Source organism: Ixodes scapularis, unplaced genomic scaffold (assembly GCF_016920785.2).
Source record: "Ixodes scapularis isolate PalLabHiFi unplaced genomic scaffold, ASM1692078v2 PGA_scaffold9__187_contigs__length_104089568, whole genome shotgun sequence".
NCBI lineage: Eukaryota > Metazoa > Arthropoda > Arachnida > Ixodida > Ixodidae > Ixodes > Ixodes scapularis.
In genome coordinates this window covers 17,344,915-17,367,233 of record NW_024609884.1, presented here as the reverse complement: position 1 = coordinate 17,367,233, position 22,319 = coordinate 17,344,915, and positions in this window count along the sequence as shown.

The window sequence follows — 22,319 nt, the reverse complement described above, 5'->3', positions numbered from 1 at the left end:
CATTGAAGATATCCCGCGATTTCGCAATACAGTCGGGTCCCGAGCTATACTCTCACACTTCTACCCTCGCCCGCGCTCTTTCTCCCGCTCACACTCTAAAAAATGCACGCGAGTCTGCTTTCCCGCACAACACCTCGGAGAGCCAATCACCGCAACTTACAGAGGCAGCTCGGCGATTGATGATGCCGAAACATATGTTTAGACCAAAAAACGCAGACTGAGTTGTGACATTAAAGGGGCGATGCAACGATATTCAATTGGAATGTTTTTCACTTTACACGAGCTTACTGGCGCTAGTGGGACTCAAGGATACTCGCACGCAACGCCACTCGCCAAGAAACTCCTTTGTTGCGGTGTAATTTCAAGGACAAAAGCGATCATTTTCATTCAATCTCTCCTTCGCAAAACCTGATGACGTAGCTGGGCGGTAGCAGTACCGCCCAGTGACGATATTTGACTGCGGCTCATAGATTGGACCCGAGCATTGCGTGGGCACTCGATTTGGGCTCGTGATAATCTATAGCTCGAGAAGCATTCGGGTGGTGTCCTGTGTTCAATCGCTGCAATGACGACAACAGCCGACCCATAACAATGTCTGGAACGCAGCTCGTGTCCTGTGTCTTGCCAACCCTAGGGTGCCTTCATGTGCGCTTTGCTTGGGGTGATGACATCTGGCCATTTTGTTTCGAACGTTATTTTTATTTTTTGTTCTGAAGCGCGTGAAAGAGCGTGTCCCTGCACGCGCTCGTGGCGCTGACTGTGCTACGGCGACATTTTGTTTCCTGCAATTTCTTTGTATTTTACCCGTGAGCGCGTGCTGTCGGCATCGGGTACTACAAACGATGGCATCACCCTAAACAGAAGGACATTGAGGCACCCTAGCCAACCCCAGCGCGTGGCTATGATCAACATTGGCGGCATATAATCGGCTACAGATCACGTGGCCGCTTGTTCGGGCTGCAAGGTAAGGGGGTGAACTCTGCTCGTTTTTCTTTATTGTTTTCTGCGACTTCGATTGCGCGTGGTAAAAACCGAACCGGTATTTCACAGGTCATTAACGTCAGGGATCCGTTCTAAGCGGTATTTTCACAAAATACAAAAATCGTTGCATCGCCCCTTTAAGCAATGCAAGCGTGACGTTTTGCATTGCTTAATGTCAAAACTTAGACTGCGTTTTTTGGTCTCAACATATGTTTCGGCATCGTCATTCGCTGAGCAGCCTCTGTAAATTGCGGTGATTGGCTCTCTGAGTGTTGTGCGGGAAAGTAGACGCACGGGCTTTTTTTAGAGTGCAGCGAAAGGAGAATCTCTTCCCGTCTAATACACTGCATGCAGTGGAAGCTTCGTTTACGCCGGACCAGTGAATCGCCTGCCTTTTATCGCCGGAACCCACTCTTTGCGCGATAGTACGCGTGTACAAAGTGCAATCACGCAGTGCAAGACCAACTGTTGATTGGTCGGACGAGCAGGCAGCTGCCACCGCCCTGTCAGCTTGTCGGTGAACGGAGTGGAAGGGTGCAATGTGGGCGCTGCACTCTAAAAATGTCTGTGCGTCTACTTTCACGCACAACACTCGGAGAGCCAATCAGCGCAACTTGCGGAGGCAGCTCAGCGAATGGCAATGCCGAAACATGTGTTTAGACCAAAAAACGCAGTCTGAGTTGTGACATTAAGCAATGCAATACGTCACGCTTGCATTGCTTAATGTCACAACTCAGACTGCGTTTTTTTTTTTTTTTTTTGTCTAAACAGATGTTTCGGCATCGTCATTTACTGAGCTGCCTCCGTAAGTTGCGCTGATTGTTTCTCCGAGTGTTGTGCGTGAAAGCAGAAGCACAGACTTTTTTTAGAGTCTGCTACCCCGCATGCGTATTACGCTTCGCTTTGTATGCTTGAGTCGCGGAACCGTTCTAGCCCGTGCAACTGTCATACCTCCCCTTCTAGCCCACAACAGAAACAGCTGACAATACACACACGCTTGCTACATCGAATAGGTTATCTTACAAGTTGACGACAACACATAACACAAAGGCTTTCTTCTTTTCACGCTTTCTCTACTTTCTCTTTGTCGCTTTGCGTTTATATCGAAAATCTTGTCTTTAAATGGGGTGGATATACAATGGAAGAATTCAAAAGCTTGAAGAAAGTTTGAGTCGTGAGAACGACAGAGTTAAGAAAAGGACCCGCGGCTAACACAGAAATAGTAAAAACTTATTCAAACGAATTCCCTCACTCCGCTTCTTCTTTTGGCCCTGGTAGGCCCTCGGTGAGGCTTAATTCGTGGCTCGGGTCCAGTATGTTGTTTAAAATTTCCACCTGTCGCAGGCGGCGTGCCTGCAGCTTCTGCAGGTCTTCAAGGTCTTCTTCCAGCAACGTTCTCAACTGCACACAAAGCAGTAAGAGAAATTAATGACCAAGCTGAGAATGTCGTCATTGCTGTGTCACCAGGCAAGCCTAAAAAAGATGACACGTACATTTTCAAGTGACCCAAGTCAGATGTTAAATATTTCAGAAGGCCGTATCTTGAGACGATGCGCACCGTGGCCCTTCGTTACTCTACAGAGGCGAATTATTCTTGGTTGCGGTGAAACCTTTGCTATCTTTTCACCTTGTCTCCATAACCTTCAAAAAATTTTGTTCTTGTCTTTAAAGTAATGTTTTAATTAGCCCAATAAACGTCTTCTGAATAAAGATGACGCGAAAATAGCATTTTAAAGAAACTTATTACTGGTGACAGTAAGTTATCTGGATTACAGGGTACTACCAAATAGCAGTGATAACGCTGCACTTCTCAGACAGTGGGGAACAAGACAATGATATATCCTTCTCTGCTCGCACCAAGATTTGGTGGGAATTAGCCGCTAGGAAGATCATAGCGCACACATTTGAATCCTTCTTGGACCCTTTTTGTTGAACCACTTCGAATCATCGATAGAGCGGGAAGTAAAATTTTCACTAACCCATTTATGATATAACTACACTCTAAACAAAATCTGGTTGTAAAAGAACTCTTTTGTGTTTTGCGGGTTGCTCTGATTTTGCATCCTAAAAAGTTATTTTAAGCACCCTTTAAAAGGGTTATTCCCGAAGAACCTACGAAGCGTTCTTTTAAGCTTTTTTTTTTTTTTTATACGAAACAGTTCTTAATCGCTCAGTTGCCTTTCTAATGTGTCAGAGGGCCATAGTGCTTGGGGCGAAACCCTTCTTCACGAGCTGAAAGAGTTCTTGAAACGTCAAAAAATCTTTAAAAAAAAAATTATTATTATTTTTTTTTTTTTTTTTTTTGGGGGGGGGGGGGGTTTGGTTTATTTTGTTTTTGTCCTATTAACGCATAAATATTTACCATTGGCAGAAAGATGGTGAATATCTTCTCATTACGAACTTCGGCGGCTTTTTTCTCTGCCAGCCACACCCTCGCCCACTCGAGTCTGCGGGCCAGACCCCTGTTGTGCGCCGAGAGGACCTCGATTTGCGCTTTCAGGCCACCTGCATAATTCAATCCCCAAAGCATCATGCCGCCGTTTCCAAATGCCTCGGCGTGGACGGGGGTTAAACACATAGCCCCTGACCGAATCGCGTGAAAACCCAAATGCAAGGCATAGCACTACATCGTACTATATGCGACGAGAAACTGAGAGAGAGCAGGAGACGAGAAGGACGTTACAACGCCGAGCTCTTGTTCGAATAATTGGTGTGTACACCGTAAACGAAAAGTAGCCCGGATGGGGGTTTTAAAGAATAAGATACCGATTAAACTCCCAAGCCTAAAGCATTCACTCCCCGCACATGGGAGTATAAAAACTAGAAACCACCACTTTACTCTGGTCGCTAAGAGACGAGGTATAAAAGCGACAACACCTGATTTTACTCCCATTTTAAACTGGAGTTCTTGTATGACAACCCTCCGCAAGACGAAATGGGAATTGAAAATAGTCCCATCCGTCCACCCGTCTGCGGGAGATCGGCCGCCATTGACGCAGCCGGCGTTTCCCCCGTCCCGCTCAGTCCCGGCTCTGGCACCAACAGGTTTCCCGTCGTGGAGGAGGTCGTTATAATGAGTCCAAGACGTTTTGGGGCTGGTTTTTGTCCAAAATACCGACGCTCTCGAACAACAAATATTACACCAGTGAAAAACCAATCACAAAATACGAACTTTTCGCTCAATCTGGCGAATACTCAAAAGTTGAGGGTACTATGGGGAAGCAGAAGACAATCCAGCTCTTTTCGGGCAGACTCAAGTATAGTGCAACCATTGTATGTTGTTTAAAGGCCCTTTCACACGATGCATTTTTCTGGCGCATCTTGACTCGCGAAACGAGTTTCGTGAAATGAACGCGCCGTCTGAACAGGACCGAAAAATGTGCGTCTGCATCTTTCTGGGTTTTCACGAAAAACACAGCCAACGGCCTCTCAAGAAAGCTTTCACGCGATCTCAAAAGGATAAGCGAGCCGTTGGCGGGGCCCAGTGGCGGATTAGAGAGGGGGGGGGGGGGGGGGGGGGGGGGGCGGTCTGTCCAAATGTTCTGACTTCCTCTTGATTTCTGCATGTGTAAAAATTTAGGGCGGGAAAACAAAGGGAAAGGGGGGGGGGGGGTTCAAGAGACATCTGATACGCTAACCTCCCCTCTCTGGAAATAGCTGCGTCGGTACCTGGCGGGGCCAGATTTCTTCCCGATTCCAAGCCACAGCAGAAAAAAAGTAAATAAACACGGCGCGATCCAGGGATGGATACGTAGGTTGCGTTTTCTTGGTCCACACGAGTTCGGGTGCGCACAGATCGGTGGCTCGTGGCAGCTTTCTCGATTTTTGTGCACTCGTAGCGACGAGCGCGAACATTGCACGCCGCCGCCAAGAATGCTGTATTCGCGTCGTCAACGAGCCCGGAGAGCGCTGCCCGACGGTGGTGAGCCGGTGTCTACCCAGAAGCCCACGCGCGAGCGCCCCATTCGGGAATTCGGGGCAGCTGGGGCCAGTGTGGTGCTTGAGGCGCTCACTTCTGCGATCTGAACCTGCCGTTCTTGCCGCGTGTCGTCTGCTGTACACGTTTTTCCGTGCTGGTGTGGATTTCTAACGTTCGTGCGCTCGACTGGGCGATTGTGCGCGTGGACGTGGACTGCTCCGAGGATGCGCTACCGCCGTTAGGCCTATCTGTCCAACGATCCCGGGCCCATAGGCCTAACAGCCGGTGGTGGTGGTGGTGTGCCGGCGAAAGCGGGAAGCTCCATGACGCGTCAAAGGTAGAGTTAATTAGAATTAACGATGACCTCATGTGTGTGCTATATTTCATCATGTGCTAGTCGTACGTTAAGGCAGCCGTTCCCGGTCGAAAGAAGCGCCATCAAATGTACGGGAACGGAATTCGGGGCAGCTGGGGCCAGTGTGGTGCTCGAGGCGCTCACTTCTGCGATCTGAACCTGCCGTTCTTGCGTGTCGTCTGCTGTACACGTTTTTCCGTGCTGGTGTGGATTTCTAACGTTCGTGCGCTCGACTGGGCGATTGTGCGCGTGGACGTGGACTGCTCCGAGGATGTGCTACCGCCGTTAGGCCTATCTGTCTAACGATCCCGGGCCCATAGGCCTAACAGCCGGTGGTGGTGGTGGTGTGCCGGCGAAAGCGGGAAGCTCCATGACGCGTCAAAGGTAGAGTTAATTAGAATTAACGATGACCTCATGTGTGTGCTATATTTCATCATGTGCTAGTCGTACGTTAAGGCAGCCGTTCCCGGTCGAAAGAAGCGCCATCGAATGTACGGAAACGGAATTCGGGGCAGCTGGGGCCAGTGTGGTGCTCGAGGCGCTCATTTCTGCGAACTGAACCTGCCGTTCTTGCCGCGTGTCGTCTGCTGTCCACGTTTTCCCGTGCTGGTGTGCATATTTAACGTTCGTGCGCTTACTGGGCGATTGTGGACGTGGACTGCTCCGAGGATGTGCTACCGCCGTTAGGCCTATCTGTCTAGCGAGCTCGGGCCCATAGGCCTAACAGCCGGTGGTGGTGGTGGTGGGGTGCCGGCACAAGCGGGAATCTCCATGAAGCGCCAAAGGTAGAGTTAATTAGAATTAAGGATGACCTCATGTGTGTGTGCTATATTTTATAATGTGCTAGTCGTACGTAATGGCAGCCGTTCCCGGTCGAAACAAGCGCCATCGAATGTACGGGAACGGTGGACCCAATGAAACATTTTAACCAAGTCGGCCAGAAATTTTCATCTGGAGTGTCTCGGCTAGGTAAACGATAGTAGCGGTCCGCGATGAAGGTGGGACTGAATTTTTGCATTGTTTGCAAAGGTTCTGTGAAATGCGCTACAATTTCAAACGCGTACGTTGTGTAATTAGGCTTCGTCCGCTTTCTTAGGTGTCAGTTTCTTGACTTGGCGAACAGACTGGCCATCTGTCAGAAAGAGGTCGCTGTGGAATATCGATTTCATCGAAGCATTCCGGCGGAATCACCAGAGTCGCTTGACACCACTCCGGTAAATCCGCCAAGCAGCTAGTTTCGACAAACCCGATAGTGTGATTTGTGTTTTGTCACATTTGTGTGAGATTTTGGAGAAAATAAATGCTGGTCTGCATCAGGGCCGTACCCAGAAAAAAATTTCGGGGGGGGTTTTCGGGGACAACGGCGGCCATTTTGAAAATGTCTATTGTCTTATTTTCGCCTATGAATCATGTGCATCGGTGGCATATAATGGAGAGTTATAGCAAACCGGAGAACTGGTCCCGGTTTGGTACCCGGTAGCCGACCGGCGCCACTGCGCGTGCGCAGAGGTGGAGATTAAAATCGGCTGGCTGCAAGTGCACCGACCAGGGCCGTACACAGAAAAAAATTTCGGGGGGGGGGGTCAGAAACCCCCTATCCCCCCCCACCCCCCCCCCCCCCCCCCCCCCCCCCCTGGTTACGGCCCTGGTCTGCATTCGTTATCCCCCAACATTTGTTTGTTTTCTATCTGCTAACCACTACCCCGAATCGTTGTTTTGGAGCGGGTCCAAACCACGGGAACGAAAAAGTACCGACTGGGAATCCGACATACGGTACGTGTAAATACGACGCGGTTGCCGCGAAGACACGCATGCTCAAGGTGGCAGCTCGTCGGGGTGCGCTGGCTGGCCGCGCTGATAAACCAGACAGTGGCGTAGCCAGGTCGTGTTCAAGGGTCGAAACACCTTCGAAATTGCATGGTTTTCCTCTTTCCCCCTTTCCGTTTTTCATTGTCAGCTTTTTTTTTTTTCTTTTTTTTTCTCTTGTTTTGTGAAGGCATTAAAAGTCCTATGTGCTTCTCTTTCTGTTCGACAACCCACTACGGCGAGGGGCCGGAACATTCCAAAGCAAAACGAAGATGACAACACTGTCCGTGGACGGCGTGAGCGTGAGAAATAGAAGTCCGGCTCCGGCTTTCCGAAGAGCTCTCGCCAAACTCGACAGTGTTATTAGCAACCTAAGCCTTTCTTCAAGCTCGCAGGTGCGGGTGACTCCGCTCCTGACGTCACATAAGCCGCGAAATCCTGACCTCGAAGGACGCTGGCCTCGCCTCGGAGAATGCAGGCGGCTTGAATAAAGTTCCCCTACTCTTTGAGCCTCAAGGACTCCACGCCACTCTCAGGGCAGCGAAACAAAATTTCAAAATAGCAATACTTTGACTTCGCAAACCCTACAACCCTACAAACAGGACGGCAAAATGACAAACAGCTTAGCTTTCTTCTTTTTTTTTTTCGTCCCGTCTTTTATTTGTTTTGAGGGCATACCAAAATGTAAAAAAGAAAAAAGCGGGAGAGAAATGCGGCAGCATATGCACCGTAAAAGCACTTCGGAACGCTCATAATTCTTTTGGTTTCAAAGCGTACCGAGGTTACTTCTTTAATCACTGCAGTGGGTCATGTTTATAATCTTGCGTTCAACACGTGAGTTGTGAAAGTTCCTTTACGTATATAGACTCTCAAAAATTAATTAAATAGCCACAGCTGTCGCTTGACGCTTTTTTAAAGAATGATTATTGACCTACAACTTCAAGCGTGCCATCAACGTCTCCAACAGAGTCGGCACATTCACGTCAGGGAGCATAGTCCGCCCTAGGCGAGAACAATGTCATGGCCAACGACGTCGGTATCAATGTCGCAATCCTCGGGTTGGGCCAATCACCAGCCTGTGCGGAGCATTCGTTTCATTAAACAAACTGTCTGAGGAACTTCTGGTTTAGACACAGATGTGAAGGGACCGCACCGCTTAGCGCGTGTCACCGGTAGAGACAACTTGCCTTGGTCCCCAGGTCTTGTATTCTAATGTCAACCGCCTGTTGCAAATCCTGGCCACCATGCCCGTTAATAGCCGATTCACACGACGGACTGATCCGCGGACGGATTGATCACGTGATGACATATCCGCGGTTCATCCGTCTCCCAAGCGCATCCACACGAGGGAGACGACGAGCAGACGCCAGCGAGGACGGACCGATCCAGCTCGCCACCCCACAGTGCCGCGAAACTCCAACATCGCACCGTGGCACCGTTGTCCAAGAGAGAAATCGACGTTTGCCACCGCGATCGAGAATCGTACGCTGCTGTTACGCACAGATCGAGACAAAACACCGGGGCAGGCTTCGCACCAAGCGCCACTAACTTTACTAACCCAAAGCATGACAGTGATACAGGCATGGTCCTGCTCGAGAAAGCCTCGGCGTAGACGCGACGAAGTTCTGGGCTCGTGGAGGGGCGTTTGGAGATGCCTTCACGCACTCCGCGCTCGTGCACAACACTCAAGCACACCACATTCGCGACTTACAAGAGAGGTCTTGCTCGGTGAAATCCTGATCGGACGTGCAAGAATTACCGCGGCGTGCTAGACAAATTTTGACGGGAGCTTCTTGACACGGACCCGGAGGAGTACCGAAACCTGCGTCGCGTCAGCCAGACAAGTTTCTGGAGTTTCTTTCACTCGTGGAACCAAGATTCGCGCGTCAAAATGAACCAACCACGCACAAAACACAACGATGCGCCATTTTGTTTTGAACGCCCAGAAGCAAAAAACCAAGAAAACAATGTACCGTTGCCAGACTAAACGCTTTCCAAGTCAATCTGCCGCCAAACGTCCGCGAGTGAAAAAGGCGCTCGACTTTATCAGTCCGCGTCTCCGCGGACGAGGCGCGGATCGCAGGAATCGGTGGCGTGCCGGTCACGTGGTACATGGTCCGCGGACGAAAATCGCGATTCGGTCCGTCGTGTGAATCGGGTATAAGGGGTATCCACACGAAGGAGAACTCCGCGGACGGATGTCGTGACGTCAACATCCCGGGAAACTCCGTCCCCGGCTCCGCCGCGTGCACCGGCGGAGCCTTCGTGCTGACAGCACGTAGCCTCCGCGCCTCCGCCACGGAGGAGAACGGCGGCGCGAGGACAGCGAGGCGTCAAAAAGGGATGACGTATGTCTCACGTGATGCGCGCTCCGCGGAGGAAAGGGGCGGATTTCTCCTTCGTGTGGATACCCCTTTAAGGGCTATCCACACGAAGGAGAACTCCGCGGACGGATCTCGTGACGTCAACAACCGGGGAAACTCCGTCCCCGGCTCCGCCGCGCGCACTTGCGGAGTTCTCATGCGAAGAGTAAGGGGGATCCACACGAAGGAGAAATCCGCCACGTTCCTCCGCGGATCGCGCATCACGTGAGACATACGTCATCCCTTTTTGACGCCTCGCGGCGCGTTCTCCTCCGTGGCGGAGGCGCGGAGGCTTTGTGCTGACAGCACGAAAGCTCCGCAGGTGCACGCGGCGGAGCCGGGGACGGAGTTTCCCGGGATGTTGACGTCACGACATCCGTCCGCGGAGTTCTCCTTCGTGTGGATACCCCTGTACGAAGCCTCCGCGCCTCCGCCACGGAGGAGAACGAGAGAACGGCGCCACGAGGCATCAAAAAGGGATGACGTATGTCTCACGTGATGCGCGCTCCGCGGAGGAAAGGAGCGGATTTCTCCTTCGTGTGGATACCCCTTTAAGGGGTATCCACACGAAGGAGAACTCCGCGGACGGATGTCGTGACGTCAACATCCCGGGAAACTCCGTCCCCGGCTCCGCCGCGTGCACCTGCGGAGTTCTCATGCCAAGAGTACGAAGCCTCCGCGCCTCCGCCACGGAGGAGAACGAGAGAACGGCGCCACGAGGCGTCAAAAAGGGATGACGTATGTGTCACGTGATGCGCGCTCCGCGGAGGAAAGGAGCGGATTTCTCCTTCGTGTGGATACCCCTTTAATAGCCGATTCACACGACGGACCGAATCGCGATTTTCGCCCGCGGACCGTGTACCACGTGACCGGCACGTCACCGATTCCTGCGATCCGCGCCTCCTCCGCGGAGCCGCGGACTGATAAAGTCGAGCGCCTTTTTCACTCGCGGACGTTTGGCGGCAGATTGACTTGGAAAGCGTTTAGTCTGGCAACGGTACATTGTTTTCTTGGTTTTTTGCTTCTGGGCGTTCAAAACAAAATGGCGCATCGTTGTGTTTTGTGCGTTGTTGGTTCATTTTGACGCGCGATTCTTGGTTCCACGAGTGAAAGAAACTCCAGAAACTTGTCTGGCTGACGCGACGCAGGTTTCGGTACTCTTCCGGGTCCGTGTCAAGAAGCTCCCGTCGAAATTTGTCTAGCACGCCGCAGTAATTCTTGCACGTCCGATCAGGATTTCACCGAGCAAGACCTCTCCAGTAAGTTGTGAATGTGGTGTGCTTGAGTGTTGTGCACGAGCGCGGAGTGCGTGAAGGCATCTCCAGACGCCCCTCCGCGAGCCCAGAACTTCGTCGCGTCTACGCCGAGGCTTTCTCGAGCAGGAGGACCATGCCTGTCACTGTCATGTTTTGGGTTAGTAAAGTTAGTGGCGCTTGGTGCGAAGCCTGCCCCGGTGTTTTGTCTCGATCTGTGCGTAAAAGCAGCGTACGATTCTCAATCGCGGTAGCAAACGTCGATTTCTCTCTTGGACAACGGTGCCACGGTGCGATGTTGGAGTTTCGCGGCACAGTGGGGTGGCGAGCTGGATCGGTCCGTCCTCGCTGGCGTCTGCTCGTCGTCTCCCTCGTGTGGATGCGCTTGGGAGACGGTTGAACCGCGGATATGTCATCACGTGATCAATCCGTCCGTGGATCAGTCCGTCGTGTGAATCGGCTATAAGGGGTATCCAGACGAAGGAGAACTCCGCGGACGGATGTCGTGACGTCAGCAACCCGGGAAACTCCGTCCTCGGCTCCGCCGCGCGCACTTGCGGAGTTCTCATGCTAAGAGTACGAAGCCTCCGCGCCTCCGCCACGGAGGAGAACGAGAGAACGGCGCCACGAGGCGTCAAAAAGGGATGACGTATGTCTCACGTGATGCGCGCTCCGCGGAGGAAAGGAGCGGATTTCTCCTTCGTGTGGATACCCCTTTAGCGCCGCTGAGGCGGAACGTTCGGTCTCGAGACTCCGAAGACGGGAGCCATACCTGAGAGCTTCAACGTCCCCGGAGCGCTTGCTACTCCGTTCTTAGCTCAGACCAGAAGCTCCGCCTTCAGCGCGAGCTCGCTGGCTTCCGCTGTGCTTTGTTTGCGCGCGCCTGCGCGTTCAGACTTGTGCCAGCAAGGGCAGAAAGCTCGCGCTGAAGCTTCTAGTCTCGGCTAAGGGTGAACGAAGTATAGGGGTTGCGCTTTTGAACATTCACGGGAACATCCAAGACAGCTCCGAAAGGGTCCTCTCGCTTCTTTCGATCGACCGACCGCGGCTTCCACTAAATGTTTAGACTCCACAAAACGATAGAAACTGGTACTTTTCTCTGCCACTTTCTCGTAAAACGACAACGAAGAACGGAAAAAACCAGAAACATGACCACAACACGATCATTTCTGAAAAATGTGCGCAGGAACAATGAGCGTGACGTTTCACTTGCTCGTTGCCCCGGTCAGTGCGCATTGGAGTTTTTATGTGTAATCGTATTCTAAACTTCGCTATTCTTTGGCACTCTTACGTAGTTTTCAGTCATTGGATACCCCAGTGTTCCGCAGAGAAGGGAACGCACCGGAATATTTTGTGAGCCTGTCTAGACTTTTTTGTTCAAAGCGCATTATTATATTTTATGATTGCGTGTTTTTGTTGTTCCACAGTAAAGTTCCCCTCCTTAAAGATCGGAGGGACGAAATCAAAAAGGTTGAATTCTTGTCTTCTGAGAAACAGAAAAATAGCAACTAAAATTGTGTTTGCGGGATTTCTTTTCCTCTTTCTTGATTTTTTCTTTTTTTTCTTTTTTCTACTTTTGAATGGTCTGGGCAAAGGAAAGCATCCCCTGAAAACATTTCCTGGCTACGGCACTGGCGGACTGCTTTCTAACTGTTCGCGTACCGGATCGCCGTGCAATGCTCAAAAAGGACGACGAGCTGGCGTGTTATCTCCGATGGGTGGAAAATGCACCAATCTCGCCGTGCCCTTTTATTTCGATATGGCGTAAAATGTGCGTGAAATATCAACAGGTAAAGTGACAAGATTTAGGCACATAAACAAATTCAATCATACTGTGAATTAAAGTCGTCCATCTTTATATTTAATCCCGTGTAGGTATGCCGCGAACTTTTTTTGACCGAAGTTTCGATGATCGATTCAAGTGGTTCAAAAGATTTCGAATTTTCGAACTTTCCATATCGAGAAATTCGACGGAAGTCGTATTTTCGAACTTATTAAACTAAAAAGTTCGACGCTTTCCGAAATTTCGAACTTATTACCAGGCAAAATTCGATGCTTGTCGAACTTTCGAACTTGATAGACTAAAAAATCGATGATTTTCGAACTTTCGACCTTCTTGCACTAAAAAGTTCGAAGCTTTTCGAACTTGCAAACTTCCTACGCTAAGAAATTCGAAAATTTACGAACTTTCAAACTTATTAATCTACAGAATTCAAAAATTGTCGAACTTTCGATTCCTGAAACGTCAAAGGTTTGACGAACTTCGAGCTTTTAGTGCAAAAGTTCGAAGTTCGTCAAACCTTTGACGCTTCAGGAATCGAAAGTTCGACAATTTTTGAATTCTGTAGATTAATAAGTTCGAAAGTTCGTTAATTTTCTAATTTCTTAGCGTAGGAAGTTTGAAAGTTCGAAAAGCTTCGAACTTTTTAGTGCAAAAAGGTCGAAAGTTCGAAAATCATCGATTTTAAGCTTTTAGGGTAAAAGTTCGAAGTTGGTCGAACTTCAAAAGACCGGCGGGCGGTTTCATTTGGATTCAAGCAGTGAGGTACATTCGTAATTTTTTTTTTTCGCAATTTTACATGCGTTGCCGCATTCCTTGCGAAAGACAATGCCGTTTATTTCAATCATCTGGCATGGTTAGTTTTAAAGAAATAGATTCCCGAAGGAGCGAGGAAGGCTATAGCCGAAGCTATTTATGGTAGAGATGTTAAACTTTTTAAGAATGATCTATGTATAGCTTAGGTAAGTGTCGTCTTAAGATATGATTATTGTTGTTCAAGACGAGTTTCGAAGAAATATCAAAACATATACCTACGGGCAATTATGCCCTAAACTTGGTAATTTGTTTCGCCTACATTCTTTAGGCATCGCAGTTAAATTAACACCAGAGACAGTACATATCTTTTCCATCTGCAGATTATAAGATAATGTATTTCTTTTTTTCCCCCGTTGAGGAACAAATTAACTCATGGGGGAAGGTTTCTAAAATTGTTCAAGTTCAGCACGTCATAAAAAAAAAAAAAACATTTTTTTTTTCTCAATTTACGTTTTTGGGACGTGTTTCTTTTGGCCTGTATACATTTTGGTGGGAGAAACTTGTTTCATAGTTCTGGGCCTCTGAATATGCAAGATTACAACACTTCCGGCTGGTTCTTGATAGTTCTTTTTTCTCTCCAGCTTTTTATTTTTGCATTTATTGTTATGTTTATTTATTGATTATTTTTTACCAATGGCACAGTTATTTAGGTCGAAAAGACATAGCTTTGAACTTCCGAACCACCGAGCATGTGACGAGTAGAGCCTTCTGACAACGAGTTTCTAACAATGACCATCTACGCGATCTTTTATGCAGTGAAGAGCGACAGTAGCTATACATATGCATAAATAATTTCAGATTAAAAGAAGCTAGACCATGCCCTCTTTCCCTGTGTTCTTTTCTTTAACAGTCCGAAATATCAGGGAGGGGGGGGGGGGGGGGGGGGAGGGGGAGGGACTGGAGCCTCCCCCCCCCTCCTCCCGTTTTTCCGCTTCGGACGCCACTGGTATTGTAGAACGCTCCTCGACCTCAAGTTGCATCAACTTCTATGCTTTTTGCTCGGCGTTTCTTCCGCCCCGGAAAATAAACCTCCAAAGCAATTACAAACAAAAAAAATGTCAAGATGCAGGCAAGCTGGTGTATGTTGATCATGATACAAAATCCCGAGACTGGGAATGAAATTCGCAAGAAATAGTGTAAGAAGAAAGAAAAAAAGGGACAGGACAACGTCTCAAACTCAGCTGAGTTGAGTTTGAGACGTTGTCCTGAGCTGAGTTTTCAGCTGAGTTGAGTTTGAGACGTTGTCCTGAGCTGAGTTTGAGACGTTGTCGTGTCCCCTTTTTTTCTGTCTTCTTACAATTTTTCTTTAAAATTTAATTCCCAGAACTGAGTTTGAGGCGTTGTCCTGTCCCTTTCTTTCTGCCTTCTTACACTTTTTCTTCAGAATTTCATTCCCAGTCTCAGGATTTTGCATCATGTACAAACTAAACTTACTATATGCCAGCGTCACTCGGGCGGCGTTCGATCGGATTACTACCAGCGTGCAAGGGGGTAGGGGGGCAGTTTGCCAGATCACTTCAAGGTTTTTCTGAGCCTCAACCACCTGCCTGCCCCCGGCCGTTTTGAACTGGATGAGTATCGTTAAACAGTGCGTTCGTAGGATCACTACTTCGTAATGCACGTTAATGACCACCCCGGGCTGGCGGTCACAATTACTGATCTATTGTCACACGTCACTCTGCACTGGCAAATATTCCAGCACATCCCGGCCACTCGTCGTCTCATTTAATTGCCTGACCAACTTCGCGCAGTCTAAATATCACACCCGAACTTTTCTAAACCTGATTTCGTGAAAACCAGTGAGGCGTGAAAACGTTATTTGAAACTGAAACTGGTGGCGGAACATGAGAACCCGACTTCGAACTTTGCGCACTTGGACATAAAAAAAATTTAAAACCTTAAATTTTTTTTTTTAATTTAGTCCTGAAAGAGAATCGAAACCTTCGACCTTTTCGAACTTTATGTAAAAAGGCAATCGAAATCTTCGAATTTATCGACCTTTGTCTTTAAAAATTCGAAACGCTCGATTTTAGATCTAAAGCAATTCGAAACGTTCGAATCTCGCGAATTTCAAATTAGGGAAGTTCGAAATCTTCAAATTTATCGAACCTCAAGTAAACAAAAATTCGAAATAATCGACCCCAACTTTTAGAAACCGTGAAAGCTTCGAACGTTTCGATTTCGAAACCCCGCGATTTAGGAAAGCTGCGAATTTTTCGAATTCAAACCTCCGTACGGTCGAAAATATAGAAGCCTTTCGAATTCAAGCATCAGTTCGGGTCGAAAATATCGAAACCTTTCGAAATCGAACCTAGGGTGGTTCGTGGCATCCCTAATCACGTGCAAAAATAAATATGTTCAAAAATTCATTTGCAACAAAAAAAAAATATTTTGTATCAAAGCGATAGGCAGCATTATCTCCAATCTACCTTTCAAATTCAGGTTCCGATGGTTTTAGTGGTTTTAAGTACTATTTGTATCCGATAAAGCGATTTTATCTTTTTCGGTTTTGAAACCGAAACCGAAACAGGGTGCCTATGGCAGGTGGCGCTAGCTATCGCCCATAATCTCCCCGCTCATATCTTGTTTTGAATGGGCGTCCATAACTTTGCTCTCAGAGGCGAGTCGTCGGGTGTCGTCGTCTTGTGCCGGCGTTCGCCGCTTATTTTTTACTTTTAAGAACCTTAATAATGGGCGTTTCTTACTAGCACCTTGTTCAAGAGTGTCAAACGGTATCTCGGAGACGCCGCGTCTAGTCATTGACCGTTGGCTGGCAGCGAGAGGCTACGAAAACTCCAAACGGCCGGTGAGCACAACTCTTTCCTTTGTTCAGAACGAAGTGTTACTTTTGCCGTAAGCTTGCTAAGCTATGCTCTAACCTTTAGCCCCTTTCCCTGGCAAATCGCGAGCGCTTGTTTCGCACTTGGACTCGTCTTCGTGGTTGTGCGACGGCACCGCGTTGTATCGGATCGCCTACTTCTGATGCTCGTAACGGGGCTTGTAACAGTACCGCATCCCTCAGATGTCCACGTAACTTTCTATTGCGAAGTGCCACTGGCACAATCAGTTTCGTGAGTGCCACAACATCGCCAACAGAAATATTGAAGCTGAAATGTTGCGAGTGATTTCCGAATAAACTACTCCGAAAAAGACAGAGGACTTCTGTGGCTCGCTCGACGCGCTCCGCCCCTTTCCCTCGGATCGGTTGGAGCTAGAGTTTTAGTAGATCGTTTTCAGAGGCTCTGTACTGCTACGGGCGCGCGCTTCAGAGCATGCATCGAAGTGGCAGCGCGAGCTCCCGCTACGAATAGCGTGGTCTGAAAACACGGCCGCTCGCCGAGCGCTCTACCGGCTCCAGATTTACCAGCGGCACAAGAATCCGCCCGGCGAGCGCGTGCTATTTGCCAAGGGAAGGGCTACTAGTATGCTTGTGACCAGGGGCGGTTTGCTGGATAGCGACGTTGTGTTTGTCCTTTACCTGTCTCGGCTTTCAGTATGTCGAATGCGCCAAGCGACTGAGAGAGAGGAAGAGACGAGTGCGCGAGGACGTCAGAACGCTGAGCTCTGGTCGGATTGATTAGTGGGTAGACCTAAAGCCAGGTACCTTGGTCTGCGCTGCATGTGTCAAACACATTCTGATGCAAGAGCGTAACGCCAGACGCATTCTAGCTCGTTCGACAAGTGCAATGAAGACAAAGGCAGCTAAATTTAGATCTACCCACTAATCATTCAAACGAAAGCTCGGCATTCTGATGTCCCCACGCTCATTTCCCCTTCTCTCTTAGTCACCTGCCCAGTATTGTTACCTTCAATTACCGTTTATGTCGTCCAAGTTTGCCACGTTTACATAAATCCGACTTGAGTGCGTAGACTTTAATTATTCTCAGAATTAAGCCGATACGCCAGCATTCACGTTAAAGGGGCCCTGCAATCATATTTAAGCGTCAACCTTTTTTGCGGTTTCCACGTCTCTTCTGGTTCGGGCAAGCCAGCGGGTACGGAGAGAGTAACTAAATATCAGTGCGTCCTATTTTAACCGGACGACGCGGAAACCTCTTCCACCTACGGGGGCGCCCCGCGGTACCGAAAGTGCACCAAATGTGAGATATTTGCTCCTGGGCTTACTACTGGTGAGAGCCGCTAAAAGCTTCTTTTAGTCGAAATACAAAACATAAGTGGCAAGAACCGTCTCAATTATTTATGCAAGTAGTTTTTGTTCAGTATTTTAGATCAGAAAAGAAACAAATGCAGTTTATAAAGTCCGGAAACCAGAAATGACCTGTCGACATACCCGCCACCAAGCGGTAAAAAAGGTGGCACATACTAGAAAGGAATAATAGGATCAGGCTCCAACGAGTGGCGAGCGTAGAAAGGTCCCGGATGTATGCGGTGGCACTGCGGTCATTTACGGACTCGAGGATTTGACCGGTCCCGAGCGTTCGGCACAGGTTTGGCTTGCTGTTTGGCCGTTTCGCGGTATGGCAGCGCAAAGTGGCTCCTGTTCTGAACTGATCTTTACCCCGTGTTTGCTGTCGTTTGTGGCCAATGAAGTGTCATGCCGAATTAGTGTTTAATCGTGCAGAAAATGCAATGTGAGCCGCCCTGGCTGCCTGCTCCTACAGCCTATCCTGAACATGCTTTTGTGGCACCCTATCGAGCTGTCGACGCAGAGTGCGGCAGCCATGAGCGCTCGCTGCGCTCACTACCCCTCCTCTAGTTCACGGCCACTGTAGTGGCCAAAGACGTCACGAAGGAAGTTATTTTTTGCTTGTAAACTTGAGGAAGAAAACGAGAAAGGACGGACAAACACAAACTTCCAACTGGCAACAACATTTAATAACACCAAGAGTTTGCTTATATACAGGAAAAAAGGGGGGGGTGAAAAGGGGGGTGGGAAGGAGGAGCACTATGCCGTCAAGGGTGCGTCGTCGCTGTCAGGAACGTGGGGGGAGATAGCTCCGAACTAAGAAATCTTATCTCTTTCCCCGAAAGGGCAATGGAAGGGGAGCCGATGTTGTCCTTGGATCGACACATGGAAGGCCTCCAGAATCTCCCGACCATACCTCGAGGGGTGACCCCCGATTCTTGTAGTAGAGGGAAGGACGGCTGAGCAGGAAGTACATTCCGATGCGTGTTTGGCGATCGGGTGGTGAATGACCTCTGAACCGTCAGAGACCGCTTTTTTAACCTCGTTCGCGTGCTCTCTCAGGCGGTCGTTTAAGCAGCGCCCTGTTTGGCCGATGTATCGGGCGCCACAGGACATAGGTATTGAGTAAACACACTCTTTGCGGCAAGGAACGTAACAGGTTTTGTGGTTCTTTTGGCAAGAGGGCGCCGGTCCGGGGCTGTTGACTTTTTTGCAAATAGATGCCAATTTAAACTTACACGAGAAAACCACGTTGGTGTTGAAGCCCTGAGCTATTGATTTCAGTCGATGCGAAATGTTATGAATGTAGGGGATGCACGCGAAGCGGGACCTTGGAGGCGGCTTTTTGGATTGAGGCCCTGTGACAAGTCTTTTGTAATATTAATATACAATTTTTGTAATATTAATATACAATTTTTGTAATATTAATTTGCCTATAACTTTTAAGATAAAGCGAAATTCGAGGGGAAAAAAAAAAGTTTAATTAAGTTACTATGTTTAGTGCGCTTAAGTTCGGTGCAAATTAAAAACCAGTAAAAAAGTCATTGCAAGGCCCTTTTAATGCTCAAGTCCTATGCTAAGATGGCACCATGTTGTGTCACATCTCAAAGTTAAACCAGCATTTCCAACTCAGGCCGAACATTGTAATCACATTTTCTGTCTGGTGTTCCGCATGCGGTGGCCTTTCTGATAGCATAAAGATCTTAACCACTGTCTTTGATGCTCTGCAAGAAGTTACAGGCTGCAAGAAAGCGCTGAGAGTTCTGGGCCTTGCCACTCTAGAACCGAGGGAACAATACTGCACACGACATGGCGAGCTAGATCGTTTCCAACGGCTTTCAAGACACTACAGCTACTTCTATCATGGTTGGACCACAAGGACGAGAGGTTCCAGTGCAAGCAGGAGCAGCACTGAGGTAGGAACTACTTTTTCTGCAGTACCAGCACTTGAGCTCGCGACGCCATTCCTGCTTACAACTTACTTTAGGGGCTCCCTCCGATGCGCAAGGCCAGAGTGGGTGCCGCCCTCGCCAAGCAGCTCAGCTATTTGCGACTCCAGCGAACTATAGGGGCGCGCCAGTCAGGCAGTATGGCGGGCGAAAGGAGGTTGCTTTCGTCGTTCGGCACGCTGACCACCATAAATTCTTTCACTGCAGCGCAGATCGGTGTTACATGTGAAAGCAAAGCGATTTTTCGACGGTAGAAACCTTCTTCTAGTCAGTGCGTAGGAATGACACGGCGGAAGCATAACAATAATTACTGGAAGCAATGTTTGTTTCTATGCTGCCTACGTGAACCAAGCAGCGATAACAGACGACAGAGTGGAAACGACCTCCTCTCCTGAGCTTCTCGGTGTTGCCGCTACGCACTGTTGATTTCGCTGGAGTCGCCAATATTCAGCTCATTTACAATGGCAAGAAAGGTTTTCGTTTCTTCTCGAGAGAAACTTACGGAGGGACACCCAGGATTGTGCCCACTTTTTTTCTGCTGCCAACAAGACAAGACTCACCGCCTCCATGTTCGCAGCTAGGCACATAGCCAGGATTTTGATTCGGGGGGGGGGGGGGGGGGGGGGGGGGGGGGGGAGGAGATTGGTGCTTGGTTTTTGCTACCAAGTCTGCCAATACCGAGTTGGCGGCAAGAGGAAAAGGAATGCTATACTCTAGCTCTGCAATGCCTATACAGTTACTCTATATCTGGACTAAGCGCAGCACTCGCGTTAAACCACAAAACTAAAAGAAAAAAAAAAAGATTGCAAAAGTGCAAAGACAAAAAAGGACCTTGAGACAAGTTGAAAAATGTGTCATCTCGGGATCGTCCTTTTGTTAATTCTATTCCTTCCGTTTTGTAACAAGTCGTCGCAGACTGTCACCGCGAAGCGGCTTGAATGGGTGGACCAGGTAGGTTAAAGGGATACTGAACCGAAATTTGGATTTCGCAAAGTAAGGCTGCAGAAGTGTTGAACCAGATGCTACGAACTCCAAAACATCCCTCGTACATCGATATGTCAAACGGATGGCCGTACTTTTGCAAAAAGAAGGGCGCGATCAAGCGAGTTCTTTGACGTAACTGTCCTCCGGGAGAATTTGAGAATGAGGAGAAGCGGCCTCGCTTCTCTCCTCCTCGCTTCGGTTCATCAGCTTGGCGGGACGTAGCGAGGAGAGAGAATGGGAATCGTGACGTGCCTTGTCTCGTCGGCCGGGTTCAATTACGCACTTCTTTCCCAAAAAAATACGGCAACCCGTTAGATATATCGCCGTATGTGTGGTATTTCTTGGTTTTGCAACTTCCCACCTATCCGCCCGGCCTTGTTTAGTTAGCTCGAAATCTCGGTTCAGTATCCCTTTAAAGGGGCCCACCAACACTTTTTTAACCAGTTTGAAGTTGGCGCTGAAACGGAGCTCTATGAAAGCAGGAACACCGAGGAAAAAAAATATTACAGAAATTCGCAATATTTTGTGAGTTATTAGAAAACTAAATATTGCAGAAAACAACTTTAAATAAGCAAAACATTGCGCTTCATGACGTAAAATGAAACAGTTTAGCGATTGGAGCAAAGCGGTTGGCCAATGGGAGCAAAGCATCGGCCCGGCCGATTGGAGCAAAGCGTCGGCCCGGTTGGCTCGTCGGCCATTAGGCCTAGCTGCTACCATCGTAGCTTTGGGATCGGGTTGCCATCATTGATGAATTTACCGAGCTTATCGGATTTTGAGTGCGGAGCTGGGCGTCGCGCCGTACGAGGACACTCCACGCATGCGCCGCGACGCGTCTCTGCCTCAGTCCGCTTCGACTGCCGCGGAAGACTCGTCTCCCGCAACTCCGCCACCGGAGCCACCTCGGCGAGTAGGAGCTACAAACTGGTGAGCGGTTCCGTTGGGCAAAAGCTGGATCCTGTCGCCGCACTTCACTCGAACAGTGAAAAGTCCGTCACAGCATTAAAAGAAAATAAGGGTTCCCCTGGCTCCTCTTATTGCTTTTAGTTGACCGGGACCGGGGGCACACAAGTGAAAATACGATGCGCGTTGACTACACGGATCACTTGTCGTCTGCTCGCGATGGTACGTTGCGGACGCCGCTGGGAGGCGCGCATGAGCGACAAGGCGTTGTTTTCGCTCTTTTTGAACTTTACTTTGCAACTTTATTAGCTCTATAAGAATGACTTGTTAGAGAAATAATGACGGTTAACGTGTGATATACTTTATTTCGCTTCAAAATTCCTGGGACGGCTGTCGCCAATCACAAAACCCAGAGAATGTGACGTATAGTGAAAGGGAGCGCCGTTATGCGCGCGCATTCGGCACCTCGCGGCGCCACCATCGGAGGAGGTGTTTCCGAGTTGTCAAATTAAAATATGATGCGCTAATATTTTCAAACTCTTTCGTTGTCCACTGGGTTTCCGGGAGCACTAGCGTGTAGAAACCGCAAAAAAAAGTCGACGCTCAAATACTGTTGGAGGGACCCTTTAAAGGGACACTGACACCCCTCAAAAAAAATTTTTAATTTTTTGCCAGGCGCTTTATTATGGTGTCGGAGGACTACCCAATTAATATTTTGCAACAGAGTAGCGTATTTTTTTAATAAAGCCAAAAGACGCAACTGCTCGAAACCGAAACCCGACGGAGGTCGGTGCAGTGGAGAGAAGAGAGTGAGTGGCGGAAGTCACGTGGCTACACCCGACCGTGCGTTTTTGTCTTTTTTTTTTTCTCCTCTCTGTAGCAGACGACACGACATGCGGCGTGCGGGAACTGCTCGCCGTGCGATACTTTTGCAGTTATGTTTGTTCCGCTCGTTGTTCTGTACTCCAAGATGAGTTGTTTTGTACATTGAGGAGTTGGAGATGAGTAGTGAGTGCCCGTGGTGAATTTCCATGATCGGCTCCGAAAAGAATACACCCAAGAT